Source organism: Gossypium hirsutum, chromosome A06, assembly GCF_007990345.1.
Source record: "Gossypium hirsutum isolate 1008001.06 chromosome A06, Gossypium_hirsutum_v2.1, whole genome shotgun sequence".
Classification (NCBI taxonomy): domain Eukaryota; kingdom Viridiplantae; phylum Streptophyta; class Magnoliopsida; order Malvales; family Malvaceae; genus Gossypium; species Gossypium hirsutum.
Genome location: NC_053429.1, coordinates 25,429,577 through 25,454,246, shown reverse-complemented (window position 1 = coordinate 25,454,246; position 24,670 = coordinate 25,429,577). Strand labels below are relative to the sequence as shown.

General features: G+C 30.2%; 1 long non-coding RNA gene across 1 annotated transcript; it reads left to right on the top strand.

Moving 5' to 3' along the window:
* The first annotated feature begins 16,406 nt into the window (after positions 1-16,406).
* Positions 16,407-24,605, top strand: LOC121230660 (uncharacterized). The gene is made up of 3 exons (XR_005928709.1): positions 16,407-16,706; positions 17,478-17,562; positions 24,437-24,605. It is a non-coding gene; the product is annotated as an uncharacterized lncRNA (long non-coding RNA).
* The last annotated feature ends 65 nt before the right edge of the window (positions 24,606-24,670 follow it).

The following is a 24,670-nucleotide window of genomic DNA, read 5'->3' as shown; positions in this document are numbered from 1 at the left end:
TAAGTCTAATTTTTTCTTCAATTATAATTATTTTAACTAAACTATTTTTAGTAATATTTTTAAATTAAATTATAATTATTTTTAAATGTGGAATTATCATTATAGTTATTTTTAAATGTATAATTATTACAAATTCTATTTTACATCAACTTTTAATTAATAATATTTCTAAACTAAATATTATAATTATTTTTAAATGTTTAGAAAATAAAAGGTATTTTTACCGGTTCAAAAGTTTTTTCAAACTCGTGCTTTTATATATATATTATAGATACAAATTATAGTTTTTCATAACTTAGAATTGTATAAAAATAGTTTTTTTTAAAGCTAAATCATGTACGAGTATTTGAAAAGTCATAGGATAATTAGATTTGAGTGCAATTACCTGCGTAATTACTCTAATTCTCACTCTCCCACTAAAAATTGAAAAGTATAATAGAGTTGTTTCAATTACACTCAATTTAGTTGGACCTATCAATTACAGTAATTATCCAAACATGTCATTCTTATGTAATTATAAGTAATTACATCTAAATTTAATTTCTAAGTACTTTCCGAACACTATCTTAATGTTATTCTTGTTTAAGTTAGATTGAATTTGACAATATATTTTATTATTTCAAAACATAAAAAATTATATTAATTTTAAATTAAATAATATAATTTTTTTCTCCAAATCAGATTTATAATAGTTCAATAGATATTTGATAATTATAATCAACTTGGATTAAATTAATAATAGAAGGAACTTTTAAATAGAAATAAACTCTTTTATCTCAAATGTTATTATATTTTTCTATTTTTTCCAAGATATTATTTTTCATTTACAAAATTCGAGTTTGAATCCTTATTTAAAAACCTAAATTTTTTTTACCACGTTGGTGATTAAAAAATCAATTAGGAGAGTCGGTAGAACAAGAAAGACTTACCAATATCTGCATGCAAATTTATTACTTGTGACGTTACTACGCTGATCTCATGACTCGAAAATTGCAAGGTTACGTACCTTTCCTCCTTTCTTTTGCATTAGTGCGTTGCTCTCTTTTTACTTTTTTGACTAATCAATACCAACAATGGTCCCAAAAATTACTTTCTAAGAACCAAATAAAAACAGATTTACAAATCCAACAACAATCTAATGATGAAAGACGTTAAAACGAGTTTAAAAAGTTCAAAATAAAATACTAATATTTGAAAAAAACTAAAAATGAAATTTACCCATTTAATAAAGGGGTTAAACTTACTATTTGCCACTAACAGGTGTTGGACGTCCCTTAAATAAAGTGTAGAAATTGAACACTCATAATAGGCAGGTCAGCCAATATAAAATACTGTCGTTCAAGGCAGTTTAATTCCTTCTTTCTAAATTCAAACTAAAGTTGCATGTCTTTTGTTCGTGGGAAAAAAACGGATTTTTGTGTTGGTAAAAGAGAAAAGACTAAAAAAAGTGCAACAAAACACAACTTTGCCTATTGAGCCTTATTATGAGAAGCAACGCGAGATAATTGAAAATCAAAATGAATTCTAATGTTAAAAGAGTTCATTTCTATGCATGTTGACGGTTTACATCCAGATGTGCAAGTTTAGCTTTTTGTTGCTTTCGAAAAATTTCCAATTTAGAAACTTTTATTTTTATTATTTTTTTAAAAAACTTTCTTTCAACTCTTTTTATTTAAATAATATAAAATATTTACTGAAATAGAAAAAAAGCTCTCATTATTTATCGGTCTAGGTAAAGTGAACAATGTACTTATAGTGCCACCTAAGCAATCGACGACACCTCCCTCCGTTATCATCGATGATTGCTTCAATCATTAATTTTTTTTAAAAAATAATTTTTTAGGGTGTCGCCTGAGCAATTGATGACACCAATATTTGAAACTCAAAATACCCTATATTTTTATACATGTAAAACGTAAGAATAAATTAGTGGTGCCGCCGAAATGCCAAGCAGCACCCGGATATTTTATCATAAAATATTTTTTGAAAGCTGGAAAAAAAATCTAAAATATTCGGGTATTAAAACCCGAACACATGCTGATAGGTCACATAGGTGGCAAGCCGTTAGGCCGATGCTTATTGACAGCTCGATGACATGCCAATGATGTGACCTGTCGATCACAAATCCATATTTTAATACCCGAATATTTAATATATATTATTTTTTGTTTAAAAAATTATTATTATATTATTTTTTAATAAATATTATATTATTATTTTCATTATTATGAAAGGGGTTGGTCCCCAACACCACGCTTCTTTTTTTTTTGTAATAGTATAATTATTAATAGTTTAAAATTGTGTTGAAAATTTATTTTATTTGTAATAATATGTTAACTTTGAAAATAATTAGAATTATGTTAGTTTAGATATTTATAATATTATTTTTATTGGTAGTGTATGTTTATTAAGATAGGTTTTTCTGAACGTGCATGTTTATTTTAGTAGAAGTATTAAAATTGTTAAAATTGTGTATTAAGATAGATTTGTGTTGAAAGTAATATTAAGATTGATTTGATTAGTGTATGTTTTTTTTTAATAGTAATTTTTATATTTTAAGATATAAAAGTGAACATTATATGTTTGTTCAAGTAATTAAATTTTTGTTCATTACGAAAATGAGTTTCGAAAAAAATAATTGTCGTTATTTTTATATTGTTTATTTGTTAAGTCGATGATTAAAATTTTAATTGTTTGTGCAGATATTGAAATGGGTTCTTTAATTACTACAAATGATCACATAGCAAGGACAATCCATTTGTCAGTAAAAAATTGTTTTAATGTTGCACGTAATTTTCATAATAGTTGCATGTAATTTTTTATTTAATTGTGAGACCTTAACTAATGTTGTAATTTAATATGATTAGGGTACCTACAGCTTGGCCATGGTTCGAGCTACCAGCCGAATGAACAGATTATGCCCTACCTAGATGCTGCGGGATTTGGACCAGTGACATCAATCCGTGCATTTGAGTTGAGGGTCAACTTAATATCGACACTAGTTGAGTGGTGGCGCCCAAAGATGCACACATTTCATTTCCCGTGTAGGGAATGCACCATCACGCTAGAGGATGTCGCAATGCAATTAGGGCTCCCTATGGACGGTGATGCGGTAACTGGTTTAAGCCACATAGAAAATCTTGCAATGCTCTGCTATGACTTGCTTGGATGCTCTCCCGATGATGGTGCAGCTAAATTTACTGGTTTCAAATTTTTGTGGTTGAAGGCCAATTTTGAAACATTATCGAATTATGTGACTGGGAGAGAGAAGATGTTCGTTGCTCGAGACTATAACTGTAACTTATATAGGGTCAGATTCCAATAATAATAGAGTCCACTTGATGCACTTGCCCTTACTAACTGATTAGCAAGGTACTCGTTCCTAAAATTGGGGTTCAGTAATACTAGCGATGTTGTATCGTAAGCTTTGTCTAGGGACAAAGCACAAAACACAAGATATGGGAGGCTACCTAATACTACTACAAGATATGGGGGTTTAGACACCATCTTCTACTAAGAGGTCTACGTTATGCATGTAGGTGGGAGATAAGTATGCCATAAACCGCAGATTGTCTTTGGCATCTTCGCCCAGACCTTCACTTTCTAAATTTCCATCTTTTGGTTCAATTGAAACTGGCTCTAGTTCAGAAAATAATGCAATTTCTGAACCATCGGCATGGGCTCCCGGATTGGATCAGTATTGGATTCAGTGTCCTTTTCATTCTTAACCCCACCAGCATCTCTAGGGTTGGTGTCCCCTTACCGGTGGACTTTGTAGGGAGTACATCATCCCTTCTTGTATAGTTTTCAAAACTGTAACACCCCTAACCCGTATCCGTCGCTGAAATAAGGTTACGAGGCATTACCGGATAACATAAAACACCTCATTCGCATACATTTAAGCATTCATAATCGAAATCCATTCAAAACATTCACAATATCCCTTATAAGGCTCTATGAGACCTTAAAACATGTTTAGAAGAGGTTCGAGACTAAACTGATACCATTTACAAACTTAAAGAAACTTAGAAAATTTTCAAACATTAAAAAGTCACACGCTCGTGTGAACAGGCCGTGTGCCTCACACGATTACTAGACACGCCCGTGTCACAGGTCGTGTGAAAACAAGGCATACATATTGACTTGTACCACACGGCCGAGGACACGCCCGTGTGCCAAACCATGTGAAATCTAAGGGGGTTACTGATTTGGGTCACACAGCCGACCACACACCCATATGTCAGCCCGTGTGCCATACACGGCCAATAGACACGCCTGTCTGTTTAGGCCGTGTCAAAATTGTAGGGTATGCTGACTTTAATTCGAAGGGTAACCTAGGGGACACACGGCCGTGTAACATGACCATGTGTAGCACACGGTTGAGACAAATGCCCGTGTCTCTGCCCGTGTGGACAAAAATATGCTATTTGCAAAGCCAAACTTGCCACCCTAACCACAAGTATACATAGCAACCAAATAACACCATTTCAATACATATTCAAATGACCAAAAACCTACCGATTCATACGCATATTATGCCATCTATTTACAACCATTTCCACTACTCAATTCCACAACCAAAACATACCATTTCACTATATAAAAAATATCAAACATACAAAACTACTAAATGCATTTATCCATCAACTTATTACCTATTTCATACTTCAACTTATACCATATGGTCGTCTCAAATCAAACCACAATATGCTAGCTTCCAAGCATAAATACATCAATTAACATCTCATGAAAATAACCAACACATAATCACACCAAATAAGCCAACATATAAGGCTATACACAATATACTTAACTTATCAAACACATAACTTAAGCCAACTTAAATGGCCAAATTCACACCAATATTTACAAGCCAAATCACATGGTTAAAATTACAACTCAAAACATATCAAGATGGCTCTAACCTATACATGCCATATACTATATATACTGAGCTTTCAAAAATACCAACGAGTTAATCGATAGTGCGATGAATTTTCTTGATGATCCCAGAGTCCGAGCTAACTTCGATGATCTATAAAAACATGGAAAGAACACACAAAGTAAGCTTTAAAAGCTTAGTAAGCCATACACAAATAAATCATCTTATGAATCAATATCATTACCATCAATTAAACAAAATATGAATAAGCACAATTAAATACACATTCAAGATCACAAACCTTTCTATTAATCAATTTATACTTCTCAAACATACCAATTCATCAATTACCTTCTCTTTTCAAAGATCATATGAATTTCGTACATACCTGAATCACTTAGCTCATTCACATATTCTTTCTCGACTTAACTTTGCTCACTAAACCGTTTGGAATCAATAAGGATACTCAAAAATTACATAAACTCGTACAATGCCATATCCCAGACATGGTCTTATATGTTATCACATATCGATGCCACTATCACAGACAGGGTCTTACACGAAATCAATTAATGATGCCAATTTCCCAGACATGGTCTTACACGTAATCTCAATACAATGCCAATGTCCCAGACATGGTGTTACTTGTAATCACATCTCGATAACCTAATGTCATGACATTCATATCTTATACTATTCCTAAGGTTCGTACGGGACTTTCGGATGTTGAAGCTCTGTCGATTCTTACTTGTAAATGCTCGTTCAACATTTATAACAATTCAATGGCAAGTAAACACATATAATTGAATTTAAATACATTTATTTGTATATGAACTTACCTTGTAGTTGGAATAAACGGACAGGTCGAATATTCGATAACTTTTGTTTTCCCCTATCTAAATCTGATTTCTTTCGTTCTTGATCTATATACATTCAAAATTAACCCTTTTATTAATCAACACATTCAATTTCATCCTCAAACACATTTGGGAATTTTTGCACTTTAGCCTCTAAAATTACACATTTATTCAATTTAGTCTCTATTTCATATATGTACAAAATTACACCAATTCAATTCAAACCCATGCCTAACCGATTTTTTCATAACTTCATAGCAGCCCATATGTTCGTTTATTTTACACGTTTAATCACACATTTTACATATTTCTCAATTTAGCCCTTAAATGGCAATTTCACTAAAAATCACTTTATAGAACATGATAATCTATCAAAAAATACTCATTTTCCATCATCAAATATTCAAGAAATCAAGCATTCATCAATGGAAATTTACAAAATCACCAAAAAATTCAGAAATTAGGGTACGGGCTAGCTAGTACTCAAAGCAACGATCACAAAAATATAGAAATCATCAAAAATTGAGCTCAAAACATACCTCAAATGAGAATGCAAAGGGTCGAACCCTAAAATGCTTCAATGGTGGTTTCTTTTCTCCATATTTGATTGAATATTAGTGAAGATGACAACTTTTTTCAATTTTTTTTGTTTTATTAATCATTATTACTAAATTACACAATTAACCTTTATAATATAATATGAAAACCTTATAATATATGCCCATAACCGTCCATCACATTGTTTATTGGTCAAATAACCACATAAGGACCTCATCTTTAATTAATCAAAGAAAATAGGCACTTTAACTTATAAAATGCAACTTTTACTTTTTACGCGATTTAGTCCTTTAGTCAAATTAACCACCTAAACGATAAAATTAACAAACAAAACTTTCATGCATACATTTTCACATGCTATAAACTCCAAAAATAATATTAAATTAATTTTTTAACCTCAAATTTGTGGTTTTGAAACTACTACTCTGATTTAGCTAAAACCGGGTTGTTACAGAAACAACCAAAATCCCCTGTTGATTGCTAACCATTGGAACTTGATGCCATTCCCTTGTAAGTATTCCCAGCATTGAACATCGGCTAACTGAATTTCAAATTAAAACCATTAACTGAGTGTCGTGTCGGGGTCTAGTATTCTGTTATCGCTAAACCCCGACTGTTGGATTTCTATCTGCTGCGATTGAAATCTAAGGTTGAAACCGATGAGTGTCTTCTGATTGATGATTTAGAGATCTCATAATAGGAACTTTCTAACAAAGCAGTGAACCTACCGAACAACTGTGTTGTTGGACTGTCGGCTTATTCTTTTGTTCCAGCCTCCCAAATTGAAACATATGTCAACCTTCAATCACCTTCATATGTGTTTGCAAACTTCGCATATAACTCGAGTATTTGTGATCCATTAGCAATATGCATCTACTCTACCGCTTCCATCCCTCTTGCGCCTCTGATATCGAAAGCGTCATACGATGAGGTCGGCCAAAGCACAAATCAATATTCCAGTAACGATACTCTCATCTGATTGAATCTGATGATTTTTTGCCTAATTCTTCCACGCAGCTTCGACAATTATATGTTCGGGTTGAAAGTCAACTGTGTTGTGTTCTCCGATGAAAAATGATCCCATTCTCAGTGTCACGGACTTCACCGTCGTAATAAACAATAACATTAATTTGTCCACTCATTTTCTATGAAATAACCTATTTTACATGTTTGAAACAAATACATTATACAGAAAAATAGTGTTGTAATTATATATGAACAACAAAAATCGATCCTTACTTGATGCAATTACGTGGTTGCTCCAAATTATGCCTTATGAAATGCCTTGCGAACTTCCTCTTCTTCCGATTCTTCTTGCAATTTTGTTTGCTTGAAATTGCCTTATGACACACAATGCTGAAAGCGATCCTTTTATAGAGTCGGGGTGAGTGATAATTGATTTAGAAAATTTTCCCGGGTGAGTGACAAGTTTGTAGGCATTGAATTTGGTAGAGGGAAAATGCTTCACGTAGGGCACGTTTTCAATGACATGTCAAAAATATGCACTAAAAATGTGTCCTACGTGGAGTGTTTTCTCACTAACACTTTCAAGTCCTACTACTTCCCACTCACCCATCAGATATCTTAAGATTCCCGGGATAATATTTTCTAAAAAATTCTGACCGACCTCAACCTGCTTTAAGCTACGTGTGATCGAAACTCAGTTGCACTCAAAAAATCGAAACAAAATTACAAACTAATAGTTAATCAAATTGAGTAGTTTGAGTTTTGATTTTCAATCGAATTAAATTTTACAATTCAAATAATTTGAATATACAACAGGTGTAAATACGATTGTTGTGAATACCCTTTTGGTACCTGTCATTTTTTATACACGAAGTTGGGTTCTAAGTAATTCCAAATTTTTAAATATAATATTAATTTTACAACTCAAAAAATTATAAAAATTCTAAAGATTATATATATTTTAAAAATATTAAAAACCCTAAAGCAATAAACACTTAAAACTTACAAAACCCTAACTTCAATCCTATTCCGACCAATCTGCTGAAAATGCTTCCGGCTAGAAGCATTTTCATTTTGTCGATCTAATCCCGTATTTTTTTTAAAAAAAGTGGTCTAATACGATATTTTCTTTTATAAAAATCAGTATATATAAGAATTTTACTCAATTTTTTGTCTTTTATTGTGGGAGAAAAACACGGTTTTGTATTGGTAAAAGAAAAGGCAATTTAAGACAAAAAAAAAAAAGGAAAATTTTGTTGGGAAATTTGATAGAAGTATACTTGCACTATTTAATTGTTTCTCTTTTATATGAGAATAAATGTCATGAAAAATAAAATGATTTTCATTCCGTGATTTCATTTTTAATCAGTATATTTAACCATCTATCAACAATGACCTTGTATGCTTACAAGTTCTGTTTAATTCCACAATAATCTTATATACTAATTTATCATTAATATTATTTTTATTTTCTGAATTAAAAAAGTTTTGTCTCCCTTTAGATTTGTTTGATTTAAAAGATAAAAACTATTTCCGTTTTTCATTTTAATTTTCTTGAAAAATTGCATTTTGGGTTGAAAATTTTAAAAATTATTTGTAGGAAATGAAAATAAAAATAAGTGAAAATTTAAAAAAAAATTCATTATTTCTGCTAAAATATTTTATAAAACTGAAATAGTTGAAAATCAACTTTAATTTAAATTTAAGAATTGACCCTAGTTTAAGGTATAACTATATTGAAAACCTTTATAATGAAAATAATGAAAACCAAAATATTGTCAACCTTTAAATTAAAATAAATATTTATAAACCTTAAAATTATCATTTTATCATATCTCATTAAAATAAAAACTAATATTTTTTTTACTGTGCAAATTCAAGGAATGATATAAAAACATACAGAATTCTATGTGAAGATGAATCCCGACCATTTTCACTAGTGTTCAATCTATACTGTATGGAAAAGAATTAACTCAAAAACATTGCGACTAAGATCGTTTTATTATATAAACCAATAACAATGCTCAATTTGATTAAGACATCTCAAGAGTATTGGGACTATTTTTTTTTCTATCGAGGATTATTATTTTAATAATATAGAATTAAAGTAATAAATTTAATGCTTAAAAACATTTATTTTAATTCAATCAGAAATTTTTTTGTAAAGATTCTCCTTATAGTTACTATATAAATATAGAATATGTTTTCTTTCCCAACACTTCCTAAATATCACATTTCTTACCCCATATAGAATATTTTATTTTATTTTATTTTATTTTATTTTCATATTTTTATTTTAGGAAAATAAATAACAAACATATATTTTTTATTGAGTATGCCTCATATTTCAGTTAAATAAGAAATTACTTGTAAGTCAAATTAAACAAAATATATATATTAGAATATTTAATATTTGTTAGTATAATATATTTAGCATTTTTTAGTATAATTTATTTGACCTACGAATTTTTTACAACATTAGAAAATACACCCATTAGATATTAGAATTCATAACACTTTTAGAGAATTTTGTGTTTATATTTTGTGGGTTCTTTGTTTTCGGGTTTCGAGGTTTAGTTTTATCTCTATTTTTTGTATTCTTCGTTATTTTGCCATTATAATAAAATTATCTTTTCCTGAGGTTTTTTATTCTCTTTGAAGAAGTTTTTCCATATTAAATTTGTTTATTCAATTTCTCAATTTCTTACGTTATTTTTATTTGTTCATAATCGGGTCGATCCCTAACAAGTGGTATCAGAGTCAGGTTCAGTTTTTGTAGATCATCCCGTTCAGAGATGGCAATAACAATGTCAGACATTGAGAAATTAAATGGTGTCACAAATTTCAATTTGTGGCAAGTTCGGATGATGATAATTTTAGTTCAGACCAGCCTGAAAAAGGTTGTTATTGGGAAAAAGCCCAAGAATCTAGATCAGTTAAAATGGGAAGAGCTTGATGAAAAGGTCCTGTTTGCAATCCAGTTGTGCCTCGCTAATAGGGTATTGTAGGAGATATTGATGGAGAAGACCTTATTCGCCTTGTGGAAAATGTTAGAAACTTTTTTTGCGATTAAGTCTCTAACCAATCGTTTAATGTTGAAACAACATCTATTTACGTTTCGCATGAACGAAGGTGAGCTTCTTAGAGATCACATTAGTTAATTCATTATCCTTTTAAATGATTTAAATAACGTTGAGGTTTAAATTGACGATGAAGATCATGTTATATTATTATTGTGTTCTTTACTCCATTCATACAAGTCTTTCAAGGAGACTCTGATTTATGGCATAGACAAACTTTCGTTCGACGATGTAAAGGGTTATTTTTTGAGTAAAGGCAAACTCGACAATAAGTTTGGTTTAGATAGTAAGGCAGATAGGCAAGTTTGGCAAGTTTCCGTTTTGGTTAGATGTGAGCAAAATTCGATTCGATTCTAATAAATTGAAAAAAATTCAAATTTTGAGTTAATCGAATCGAGTTATTCGAATTATTCAAGTCAACTCAAATAAGAAATTTTAGATTTCGAGTTCGAGTCGAGTTGAAATTTTATAATTCAAATAACTCGAATAATTTGAATAATAGATTAGTATAAATACCGTTCTGGTCCCTGTCAATTTTAAAAATGAGCAAATTGGTCTCTCTCTTAACAAAAATTACAAAAAAAAAAATCAAAGTAATTTTCAAAATTTGAAAATAATTTTTAAAATTCAAAATATTTATAGAAATTCTAAAATTTATATTTAAAAAAATTATTTTTTTTAAAATCTAACAAATATATAAAAAATTTAATAAAATAATAATTTTGGAATCTAAATAAGTGATTAATGATTCAAGTTTATCATACTAAAATATATATATATTTTTCTTTAAAAAAGTTTTCAAATATATATTGTTTCACATTTTTGTGTTCTAACATGGAAGTAGTTATATTGTACAAGATTTTAATTTAACATTATTAATTTTTCTAATTTGACTCAAACGGTTTCACTCGATTCAATCGAACACTCACCCCTAATTCGAGTTATCCGAAAATCCAAATAAAAAGAAGAAGATAAAACTATGCCGTTTTGATAAATGTTTACCTTTTCTAAAGTTAAAAGTCAAAACTATCAAGTTAAAAGGCAAAACTACATTGTTTTGATAAATGTTAACCCATTAGTCTTACTTTCCTTCCGAACATTGAGTATAAATAATAAAATTTGTTAATTCGACTCGATTCGAAAAAAATTCAAATTGAGTTCAGTTGTTAAAATATGATACATCAACTCGACTAGCTCGAAAATTTTGACTCGATTTGACACGACTCGATTGAATACTCACACCTAGTTTTGGTAGCATAAAAGAAGCGAGACAAAAGATGTCGCTATTATAAGAAGTTAGGTCAAATCAAAATAAATTATTATAAACTACGAAATAAAAGGGCTACTGAGAGTAACGAGGAATATATAGTTGGTGTTAATTTGATCGACGAAAGTGGTGATGATTTCTTATTAGTGTCAACGAGTGAAAAATCCGAGCTTACGTCCGAGTGGATCCTAGATTGGGGATGTTCTTTCCACATGTGTCCCAATAGAAAATAGTTTTCCATATGCAATTCGGTTGAAGGTAAAGTTGTGCGCATGGGAAACAATTCATCTAGTACGGTAATTGGTATTGGTACTATTAAAATTAGGATGCATGATGAGACGATTAGGACACTGTCAGATGTTAGGTATGTACCTAATTTATGAAAGAATATCATTTCTTTGAGTATTTTAGACTTGAAAGGTTGTAGAATCAATATCGAGTTGAGTGACATTAAGGTGTCTCATGGGGCTATCGTTTTGTTAAAAGATATAATGATCGACAGCCTTTATATTCTGGAAGGTTCTACAGTGACCGATGAAATAGGACGCCCCTCGTCCGTCACGAAGTTGAAGTCAACTCGTTTGTAGTGGAGGCAACTTAGTCATAGGAAGGAAAAATGTATGACTGTTTCGTTGAAGAGAGGTTCTCTTTTGGATGCAAGTTTTGAAAAGTTAGGGCACTGTGTTCGTGAAAATTAGACCCAGATTAGTTTAGATTTGGCAATGCACAAGTCGAAGGCTAGAAGTCTTCTAGCTTTTAACAAAGATTTTTGACTCAGTTAATTCTCTCATAGTTCAAGATAGGCCGGTGGCGGGCTTTGACAAAGATGGTGTTGTGGAAATACGAGTTAAGGTGAAGATTTGTTGAGTATGCCTCATATTTCAGTCAAATAAGAGATTGTTTGCAAGTCAAGTTAAACAAAATATATTTTCTTTATAGAAGATTTAGTATTTATTAGTATAATATATGTAGCATTTATTAGCATAATTTATTTGACCTACGAATTTAGTCTATAAATAGGCTCTTTTATAACCTTAGAAAATACACCCATTAGAGATTATAACTTATAATATTTTTGGAGAATTTTGTATTTATGTTTTGAGAGTTATTTGTTTTTAAGTTTCGGGGCTTAGTTTTATCTCTACCTTTTGTACTCTTCGTTCTTTTGCCATTATAGTAAAATTATTTTTGCATGTGATTTTTTATACTTTTTGGAGGGATTTTTTCACGTTAAATTTGTGTGTTTAATTTATCAATTCCTTACATTATTTTTACTTGTTCGTTGCTTAATCGGGTCGATCCCTAATATTTTTATGTTTTATTTTTTGAAAACAAAATATTATTTTTATTTATCAAATCTATTTTTTATTTTTTTAAAAATAAAAAAAATATTCTCAAAACTAAAACCAACTTTAAGATTTAAATTAATTTTACTCCAAATTTAATGAAGAATTCGTAAATAAATGAATATTTACTCACATTTTAATAGCTGTAATTTGCGGTTGTGATCTAAGTTTAAAGAAACAAATTGATGCATCACTGGGAAGTTGGTATAAAAATCTCCAAATAAAAAAACAAATCAGCAATTCCCAACCCAACCACCATCCCTAAAAGAAAAAGAAAAAGTGGTGACAATTATGAGTGATTTATTTATTTGTTGGATGTGATCTGTTCCATCTTTTATAGACACCACAAAATTTTCTCTATCTTTATTTCACAGCATGCAAGAACGAAAAGCATGTGCTTGTTTGATGACGGCCCCCATACAGCAGAGCCACAGTCCTCAGTAAAATCCTTACAATTTTCAATATTATAATAATTTTTTAAGTGAGAAAATATTCATACGTGTTTTCATCTGTTAATGGGATGTAAGTCTCAGTTTGCGCTACCAATACATATGGGATTATAGGAGGTAGAAGTAAAATAGAATCTAAGTGAATTAATTTTTGTTTATTAAATTAAAAAGTAAATTAGTTATTTTTGTTAAATATTTTATTTATTTGTATTGTTAAAAATTGACGTGATTTACAGAATAATTAGACAGTAACATATGACATGCTATGTATACCTCATATTGATGTATATAGATCGATTTTTAACAGCATAAACTGATAAAATTTTTAACAAAAGAACCAACTTGCATTTTGATAATGTATAGAGATAAATTTAACCTTTTTTAATAGAGGGATAAAATGTAATCTGAATTTTAGTATAGTAACCTCAGTTGTACTTTTACTGATATAAGACCATTAGGGATAAGTGTTATGTATCGTACCATGGAGAGAGATGTGTATTCTTACAAAGATGCACTTAGTTTACTACAGCTTTGACAAGTATACAAACTACTGGTCAACTAAGGCTTGTTTATCCTACCTAATGTTGTATGGAAGAGTATGCCTAAGTATTATACTTCCCATGGCAGGCAAATTAGGTTGGTTAGTTTGGTCTTCCTAAAATGGAACCATAGGGAATTTCAATTGTGTTTAAGAAAAAGCAAGAGAAGGTTTGAGGAAGAAAGGAAGTTATAAAATAACGGTAAAAGATGTGTAGAATTAAATGGTATAAGATGATAGAAATACCTCAACTTATACCTCACCTAAAGGGTTTGGTTTGGAGCCCAAAATGTTCTTAGTTGACTACTTTAATAGAGGCAAAGTGCACACTTGAGAAACCTGTGGCATGTTGGTCATTGCTTATTGTGTGGTGCTTGTGTTGAAGGCTACAACCAGCTGTTGTTTATCAGTACATTAGATTCATTAGATCATATTTAATTTCCTCTTATTTTCTATCCAAAAGACTACATTAATGTTTTGAACTAAAGAAAGGGATGAATCCTGATGGCTTTTGTAGCAAAATGTATAGAATTTTAATGAGTTCATTGTCGATGCATTCGGTAGCTGCAGTATAAAGTGATGGCGGGATGCGGGTTTGTTGTTTGGATTCCAAGTCATTTGGATTTTTTTAACCATATCATAACAGTTCCGATAGTTTTGGATTTTGGTTTTTTCTTAAAAGGATTTTTTTTTAAATTACTTATTGAAGGTCATTTCAAAGTTGGACAGGCTTAGATTCTAATCAATTTTGACTTTGGTTCGACGGTTTGAAATTATTATATTAAGAATTAAATTATATTTTATTTATTTTATTAAAAAGTTAGTAAATTAACTTATATACATTAAAAAAATACAAATTAATCATTCTATTGGAAGGTTATATCCAAAGTGGAATTAATTTTTTATTTGGAAAAGAACATAAAATCCAAGGTGGTATATTGTGGAGAAAATAAAAGGTAAAAGTATTATGAAGACCCTTATATTAAGAGCCAGATTGTATTTTATTTTTTTTATAAAAAAATAAAATAGACAAATTAATCCCATTAAAGAACAATTGGTCCTTTTTATTAAAAATTTCATCAATTTCTAGTATTAAATATTAATATGGCTAACAAAAAAAACCAGACAGTGACATATTACATGCCACATATATTTCATGACGGCATGACAATATTTTTAAAAATTTAAAAAATACTAAAAAAATAAATTTTAAAAATTATTTTTAAAAAAACCACATCTATGATGAACACAACCATTTGATCAAGTTCATCTTGGACATGATTTTTCAAACAATAATAAAAATTATAAAAATATAAAAATTATTAAGAATTATAAGAAATTATAAAAAGATTATTGAAAATATTAACAACAACTTCCGAGATGAGTCAATGGTTCTCTAGGCTCAAATAAACATTGACTATCATTTGTCTAAGTTTAATTTAGAGTGGTTTCTTAAATAGTTATTAAATAATTATAGAATTTATTTAAAAATTATTAAGAAATATAAAAAATTGTAACTGAAATTATAATGATTAAGAATTATAAAAAAATATTAGAAATTATATGTAATAAATAATTATTATATTTTCTTATTATTTTTAATAATTTTTATAATTATTTAATAAACCACTCCAGAATTAATCTTGATATTGAGGCTCATTTGAAACTAAACAACTATTTGTCTAAATTTATTCTGGACATTATTTTTAATAATTTTTAGATAAGTTTAATAATTTATTATAAATTTTAAATAATTCTTTAAATTTTTTTTTAAAAAAGGCCATGTTCAAATAAATGTGTACAAACATTTTGTTCAGGGTTATACTAGATATGGTGTTTTAAATAATTATTAAGGAATTTTATTTTTTTAGATTTTTTATTTCTTTAAATATTTTTTATTTTTTATTAGATGGGTAAAATGAAATCCGAATACTAGGATAGGGGCCTCTATGGTACTTTTACTCAATTCTACTTATCTTTTAATTCCATGTCACTTATATAAAAAAAAATTAAAAGTCAAATTATCAATTAAAAACATAAATAGATGAAATTAAAAAAACAACAATTTACACTTTTATTACATATATAAAATCTAATTTACTTATTTTTCTTCTTTTACCCTCAAATTATTAAATTATTACTTGATAATCGAATTTAAATTCAAATGAATCGGATTAAATTCGCAAGTCCAAAACACCTATAATTTTCAATACGTTAGAAATTCTAACCCAACTTCGATAGCCCATTTTACTGGTCCTGTTATGGCCCACAAATGAGGCTGTCGAACTTGTATGAAATCATTAAAATGAAACAGATAAATGGAACATTAAAACAATATATGCCAACTCCCAACCGCCAACCATTTGCCTCTCAAAGTCAAAGAGGTTTAATTATGAACCAACGATAAAAGCCTTTAAATAAAGCTTTTAATTCATGAAACACTTTAACTGCTTCGTACCCATTTTCACCTATTCCTTGCATTTCTAGATGTCTTGTGGAAGTAGTGGACCAGACGATTTTATTTAAACCGATGGATCGGATCCAATTTCTATATCTTCAAAGGGGGGAGATTGAAATTTTGTATGACTGTAAAGTGAGCAATGAGGGCAAAGCAAATATCGACGTATAAGGCAATGCCAAAAGAAGATGACGGTGTGGCTGGCTGGGTTACCAGAAAAAGCTCATTGACATTTGAGACTGGATTCCAAATTGGACCACTATTATGATAGATGGTCCACATTCTGCAAGTTTTAAGTCTGCTAGGTAAGTGAAAAATGTTATTTGTGTTCTTTCTTCCCCTCCCGTATAGAATTTCAAATTTTCTTTTAAATTACAATTATACGAATTGTTATAATAATGAAATTATACAAAGCGTCAACGTTGACTGCAGTAGGGGTGAATATTTGATCGAGTTGAGTCAAATCGAGTAAAAAACTTTAAGTGAGTCGAGTTGACGAATCCTATTTTAGCAACCGAACTCAATTAAAATTTTTTTTTGAATCGAATCAGATTGAGTCAAAAAAATTCGAGTCAAGTAGAGTCGAGTTAACGAATCTTATTATTTATACTCAATGTTACATTTACATGGACCAATTATTTAACTAGTAGACAAAGTACAAGATTATTTAACTACATAGACAATATAATTGTTTTGCCTTTTAACTTAATGAGTAAACATTTATCAAAATGACGTAGTTTTTCCTTTTAACTTAATGGTTTTGACTTTTAACTTTAGAAAAGGTAAACATTTATCAAAACGACGTGGTTTTCCCTTTTCTTATTCTGATTTTCGGATAACTCGAATTATTTAATTCATATTCGAGTTAAATCGAAAAACTTAATTTTTTTTTCTAGTTGATCTGAATAACTTGATTAACTCATATAACTCGAGCTATTTAATTAAAAATTTTATTTTTTTATCAAGTTTTTCAAATCAAATCGGGTTTTGCTTATCCCTAGACTACAATGGTGGTTCATATTGCATGTGATATGGAGAGATACTAAGAATGGAAATTTGGGTTGATGTTTTTGCAGGATGACGGCTAATGGTTGAATTTGATTTGATAGTTGATCGCTGCCAGACATGCAAATGTCTTGGCTGAAATACTGCAACAAAAAGGTAATAAATAAAACAACGGTGCCTGCAATTATACGGGTTAAATTGTAATATAGTAAGGTTACAACGAAAAACTTCAAAAAGTATTCTAAGGATCGTATCTAAAGGAGATTGAATCAAACCAAAAACTACTTTTTGGACTAACAATGCTAAACAGTAATAATTGAAATTATAGTACGAATAACCAAATAAAAAATTAAATAAAAAAATAACAAAAAATAATTAAATAAGGTTAATAGTCGAAATTTATTCAATGGACAAACAGAAGGTTAACTCATATCAATGTTCAAAATTAACTTCAGAATTTGGGTTTTAATGAATTAGCTAATAATTAACTAGTTATTACCTCTTAGCCTATAACTAATTAGCTAATTGACAAAAACCACTTATCTCTCAACCTCGCAATTTAAACTAGGTTGAATTAAGAGTTGCTCGGTAAAGTATTCTTTCGACCTTATTTACCTAAATTACTTCCTAGAGTTGTTAACCTTAAGGTTTAAGCATGCAAAATTCACTCCAACTAATTCTAAGGCAAACCCTAATTCTTCCATTAATTAATCTCACCTCCAATCGTTAATCTCCCTAGGGGTTTAGCTACTCATGGATCTAAATGTAAAATTTCCTAACTTTAATTTAAACATGTAAAGCAAATATTAAACTAAAGAAAAGAGAAAAGAGAAATTGATTTGTTTCGATGTTGAATGTGCTCAAAAGTCGAAAACCCTTTAACAGTCGTCGAGATAATAACAATTGCAAATGGAAACCAAAGAAAAATTATGAAATACTAAAATGAAATCTTGGAATTAATTTGAATCCTCTAAAAAACAAGAACAATAATTCGTAGAGAAACTAAAACTAAATTGAACTAAAATTAAAAATCTAAAAATGGCCTCCTTAGCTAAGCCTGAACATAACTATATATAGCAAGTTGTTTCTACCTTAATTAAGTCAAATACAGGCCATTAAACTGAATAAAGTACATTGTGCAAACAAAAACATCCTCAACAATATTTTGGTCTCTGTCACAGTGGTGTTGCGATACCATAGGACCGGTGTCGTGACACAAAACTTTGAATGGATCTTTTCTTGCCTCGAAATGTGGTGTTGCGACACTGCATGCTGGTGTCACGACATTGACATCGTCCTTGGTGTTCCTTGACCTGAAAATGATGTCCTACGCATTAAATTCACTCTTCAGCCCTACCCTAGGCCCATATTGGCCCAACGGTTCGTTACAATACAAAAATATGCATCTAAACTACTAAATTAGAAAACTAATTAAAATACTAATAGAATGGTTCGAAAACAAGCTCATTAAGTGTCGAAAAGACTCTAATTTGCCACAATGAATTGTGGCAGATCAAACTCCCTCACAATTAACTCGTTGCTTGTCCTCAAACAAATAAAAATACAAAGAAAAGGAAAACAAGACACTTAAAATAAATTGTAACACCCTTCACCCATATCCGTTGCCGGAATGGGTTACGAAGCATTACCGGAGTTTACAAATCAAAACATTCAAAAATTTAAAACAGTCAATTCACAACATCATGTATAGCAAATTCAATCAATGTAATACATATTGTCCCATATACGAGCCCTCGAGTCCCTCAAAACACATTAGAAACGAGTCAGGACTAAATTGGAAGCATATAAAAATTTTTGGAAAAAATGCAAAATTTTAAATTACAGGGGTCACACGGCCGTATGGTCAGGTCGTATGACTCACATGGCTAAGACACACGCCTGTGTTTTAGGCCGTGTGGGCATTCGAAGTAGGGACACACGATTGCCCCAGCCTATGTTCGTGCCCGTGTAACTCTCTGACTTGGGTCACACAGCCAAACTACACGCCTGTGTGCCAGGCTGTGTACCCTTCGAAATGGCCTTACACGCCTATGTGCCAGGTCGTGTGCTAGGCCGTGTAATTGCCTGACTTGCAACCCTTTGTAAGCTACAGGGGACACACGGCTGAGACACACGCCCGTGTCCTTGGCCATGTGGACGAAAAATAGGCCATTTCTAAACCATTTTTCTCACCCAAAGTCTAGCCACCTAACATATGCATATTCAAGCTTTTACATCATAATAATTAACCATACAACTAATATGCCAAAATGGCACCTCAATTTCAACAAACAAACTTGATTAAGCACTTGCTAAATTTATCCATAAATCAATCAAGCCATTGAACAACTTAAATGCTACATTTACCATAATGTTCACATACCATTCTCATACTCAACAAATGCCATTATGACCATTTCCACATTTATAATCTACCTTAACAAATTGACCAATTGCCAAATACATTCAAGGCTACCAAAACTAGACATTTAACAACTCAATGCACTATCTAATTCCATACCAAACCAACATCTCATGACTTACCTTAATATTCATCAATTCATCTATCATCATTTAGGTACTAAGATGCCAAAATAACAACCGTTAAAAATTTCCACACAAACATGATAGCATGACAACTATTTCATCACCCAAAAATACCATATATATAAGCCAAACATAATGGCTAATTTTATCAAACAAAAATTCCTATACATGTCATTATAACCATGACTCAAAATCATCAAAACCTACCGATATAGTCGATGAATAATGTGATGGATCTCCGACTAGCTTCCAACTCGATCGAACTTCCAATAATCTGTAAGGTAAAGGAAAATAACTACGTAAGCAATTTATGCTTAGTAAGCTCGTAAAAACTTTAAGCATAAAGTTCCATTTCGATAATGAACTTTATAGAATAAACATAAATCTATGTCAATGCTATAAGATTCATAAATCGATATGATCATCAATTCAAAAATGAGTAAGTTTATTAATGTCGCATATTTATTGACCATTCATAACATGATAGGATTTCATAATATATAATATATAATCATCAACCTTTTACAAGATTATATATCTTTCTATTTACTTACTTTCCATTCTGTCCCCAATGCTTATCATAAGCCTAAACAACATTATTAACTCTCAATTCAGTGTATTTGTCCATGACATAGGTGTATTCATTCATAGCATAAGTAATTTGCTCACATAATACATCCTAATTACGTACTCACCGTTTCATTCTCTTTTCTTACCCTTTTCGTATGCATAATACAAGTATAATCATAAACATCAATCATATCCACAAGCTTGGCATAAGCCCTAACATATCAACAACACACGTTAGTTCATTTAAACATGGTTCATATGAATTTGACATGGATAACCATTATACTTGAGTATGATTCAATTGGATTTATCATCCATCACAATATATCATGTTTTTCCATGTATCACCATTTCATTTAGTTTCATATAAACATGCCTTAGTTATTATTGAACACTTACCATTTCATTTGCATACACATAAGACATAAACATAACATTAACCATAGCCACAAGCTAGTGATTAAACACATAACTTAGCAATATCATCACATGGAAAGATATGGTATATAACATAATATCACTTACATCATACCTTTCATAAACATGAATATTCATACTTTGATCATTGGTACATCTTACTTTTCCATATTTGTCGTAGTGAAGTCAATCGGAACCCTTACCGGAGCTCACACAAAGTGTGCTAAAACGATGGTTGTAACCATCCTTTTTCATATTCGATGGTCAAAACCATCCCTTTTCATTAATCGACGGTCATCACCATCCCTTTTCATAGTTGATGGTCGTCACCATCCCTTTTCATAATTAATAGCTGAAGCTATCCCTTTTCATATTCGATGGTTGTCACCATCCCTTTTCATAGTTGATGGTCATCACCTTCCCATTTCATAATTAATAGTCGAAGCTATCCCTTTTCATATTCGATGGTCGTCACCATCCCTTTTCATTGGTCGATGATCGTCGATACGCCGCTGGATTTATGTTGTCTCACAACATGATAACTTGTATAATAACATATATATATTGATTCATTTTCATTAAAATCATATATTAACATTCATATTAATCAACATTATACATAATATAGTTCATACAAACTTACCTGGCTAAATTGCAGAAATGTAAAAGTATAAGGGCATATTGGTAATTTCCATTCTCCTCGATTTTTCACCCGATCTTAATCTAAATTAATAATTTTATTCAATATATTAATTTAGATAGTAAAAAAATGTATTTTATGCAATTTATTTTTTTACATTTTTACAAAATTACCCTTAAAGTTTTACTTTTATTCAATTTAGTCTTTAAGCCTAAAACATGCAACTTAACCATTTTGTACCCCAAATTGAGCCTATATGAATACTTATGGAATCTAAAACAGCCCATATCTACAGAAATTTCACATCAAATCCTTGTACTTTTACTATTTTAACAATTTAGTCCTTAATCAAAAAATTCATCAAAAATCACTTAATAAAATACTTTTAACTAACAAATAATATTTCAAATTCATCATTTAAAATCTAAAATCACAAGGTTCATCAATAACAACATTCAAAATCTTTAACAGTTTCAAAATTGAAGGTACAAACTAGCTGGACCTAATTGCAACTATCTTAAAAACATAAAAATTATTAAAAATGGGTAAGAATTTCTTATCATGCATGAGAAGTTCACCATGGCTGAACCTAGCTTCATTTCCATTGACATTCGGTTGTACTTGGATAAGAAAACAAAAAAATATGATGATAATTTACCGTCCACTAAAACCTTAAATGGTTTAATTTCCATTTAATCCCTTTTTCTTTATTCAATTAACCATTTAATCGCTCAAATAAAATAACGATCAAATTTTATATCTTTTACGATTTAGTCCTTTTTAATTAATTAACTATTGAAACGTTAAAATTTTTCAACGAAACTTTAATACCACCTTAATGACACAATATTTATAAAAATATTTATGACTTAGTTTATTGAAATGAGGTCCTGATACCTCATTTTTAAAACCACTTAACGTTAGGGTCATACCACTTGAACTTAATTAATCACTTATATCATATAAATTACCATAACAAAAACCTTTTAAAAACCATTTTCGACTTGTAAATATTAACTAATAATATTTACAAACTTACTCGTCAGATTTGTGGCCTCAAAATCACTGTTTTTGGCACCACTAAAAAACGGGCTGTTGCAGAAATTGTACTTGAGCATGCTTCATACACGAAATTAGTTTGAGACACCTAAGATAGGAAATTTTGGCTAAACATGCAATTCTAATTAGATATACAAACGTTTTGTGATTTTTAATTTCAAACATGTTAGTTCAGTGAGTTACAAGGAAAACAAGTCAATGTTAGTTAAACATATGCTCCCATCTAAACACATACACGAGTACCACATCTATGTTTGAAGAATATAGGTAATTAGAACTCCACCAACTTAGTTTCTTTCATCCATGTTTTGAACTCTCGTATAATATTGATGTATAAGCAACTTCAACGAGTATTTGTGCAATTATGAGTAAAAATTTCTTAACTACTCGTACTTTTTATTTTCTTTGTTTTCATTTTATTCACTCTTGACTCAAATTACTTTTAACCATTTTATGATTTTATTTCACTCACTTTGCTTTTAGCCCTCACAATGCTTTTGTTCACTCATTAGTTTTCATTTAGACACATATTTGTAAGGATTATATACTTATTATACTATATTATTTCAATATCCATTGATTTCAATAATCGAGTGATAAAATTCCAACAACCTATGATCCAAATAAACATATATGATTACTCGTGTATACTTTTATGATTTGGTACGCTTAACTCTTTTTTCATCTTTACAGTTTAACAAATTGAAATAACTAGTCTAAAATTAAATAACTTCAAATGATTTATTATTAGGCTAGATTTACAATTTATACAAACAACCTATTCACATGCTCTTAACCAATCACTTGTATTTCTACAAGCTTAAGCATAAGTTAACACATGACAAAAATTTAACTAAAAATTATCAAAAATAAAAAAAATCATAACAAAAAAAATTAAAAATTTCTATGTTACCCCTTTCACACTTTATTTGGTACATTGTCCCTAATGTGCACCCAAAAGATAAGAGAAGAGATTACCTAGTTTTCCGTAAGAGTGTCGCGAGGTTAGTCGGGTGTCATCTCGCTATGTTAGCTCAATCATGTAGTGTCACATTTATGTGAGGCTTCTACACAGAAAGAAACATTTTTTTATAATAGTAGTAATAATAAAAGATTAAAGAAAAGAAATGTAACACCTCGAATTTTGGAGTTAGAAGTTTTGAGTTTTGTAGTTAGGGTTAGAGAAAGGGGATTTAGAAGTTTTGGATTTTGTAGTTAGGGTTAGAGAAAGAGGTGTGCTATTATGTTTAGTTGCGCATTTAAGTGTTAGAATGAGCCTGTTGGTCTGGTGGTTGAGTGAGTATTAATGTTCCTCAAGGTTCTGGGTTCGAGTCTTTGTGGGTGTGTTTTGGAGAATCATTTTTGTTTTGTTTTGTTTAGTTAAGTAGCAGTTTTGTTTTAAGTTAGAATATATACTATTTATTATCATTTTTATTTTTGGGATTATTTTTCTTTTCTCTGAACATTCTCCTATTCCCCTTTTTTATTTATTTTCTTTTTGGTTCTCCTTTATTTTTCTTTAAAGATGGCTTTGCTTGTGGGTTTAGGAGAGTCGCTTTCTTGTCGTCGAGCCAATTTCTGAATGTTATCACGAATTAGGTGTGGGATTCGAACCTATTTTAATATAATTGCGAATTATTAAGTTACTGTGGAATTTGACAATCTTTTTATGTGCTTCGGTAAATGAGTAATTGAGGCTCGTGTCATCTATAATCTCTTGAAATTTAGTGTGTATGGTCGATTTTTGAAATACCATGATTGGAGTTTGATTTAATGACCAGAAGACTCGATTTTCAGGCTATTTGCGGGTGTTTTTGTAACCACACGGGTGGCCACATGGGCATGTGCCGATTCACACGACTGTGTGTAATTAGGAATTATGGTTTTCAGGTAAGGTATGGTGCTACACAGTCGTGTGGCCAATTTGGGGATTTTGTTTCTAATTTTCACATGGCCGTGTTGTAATAGCCCATTTTTAGTCAAATCAGAATAGTGATTTTGGAACCATAAATACGAGATTGAAAAAATTAT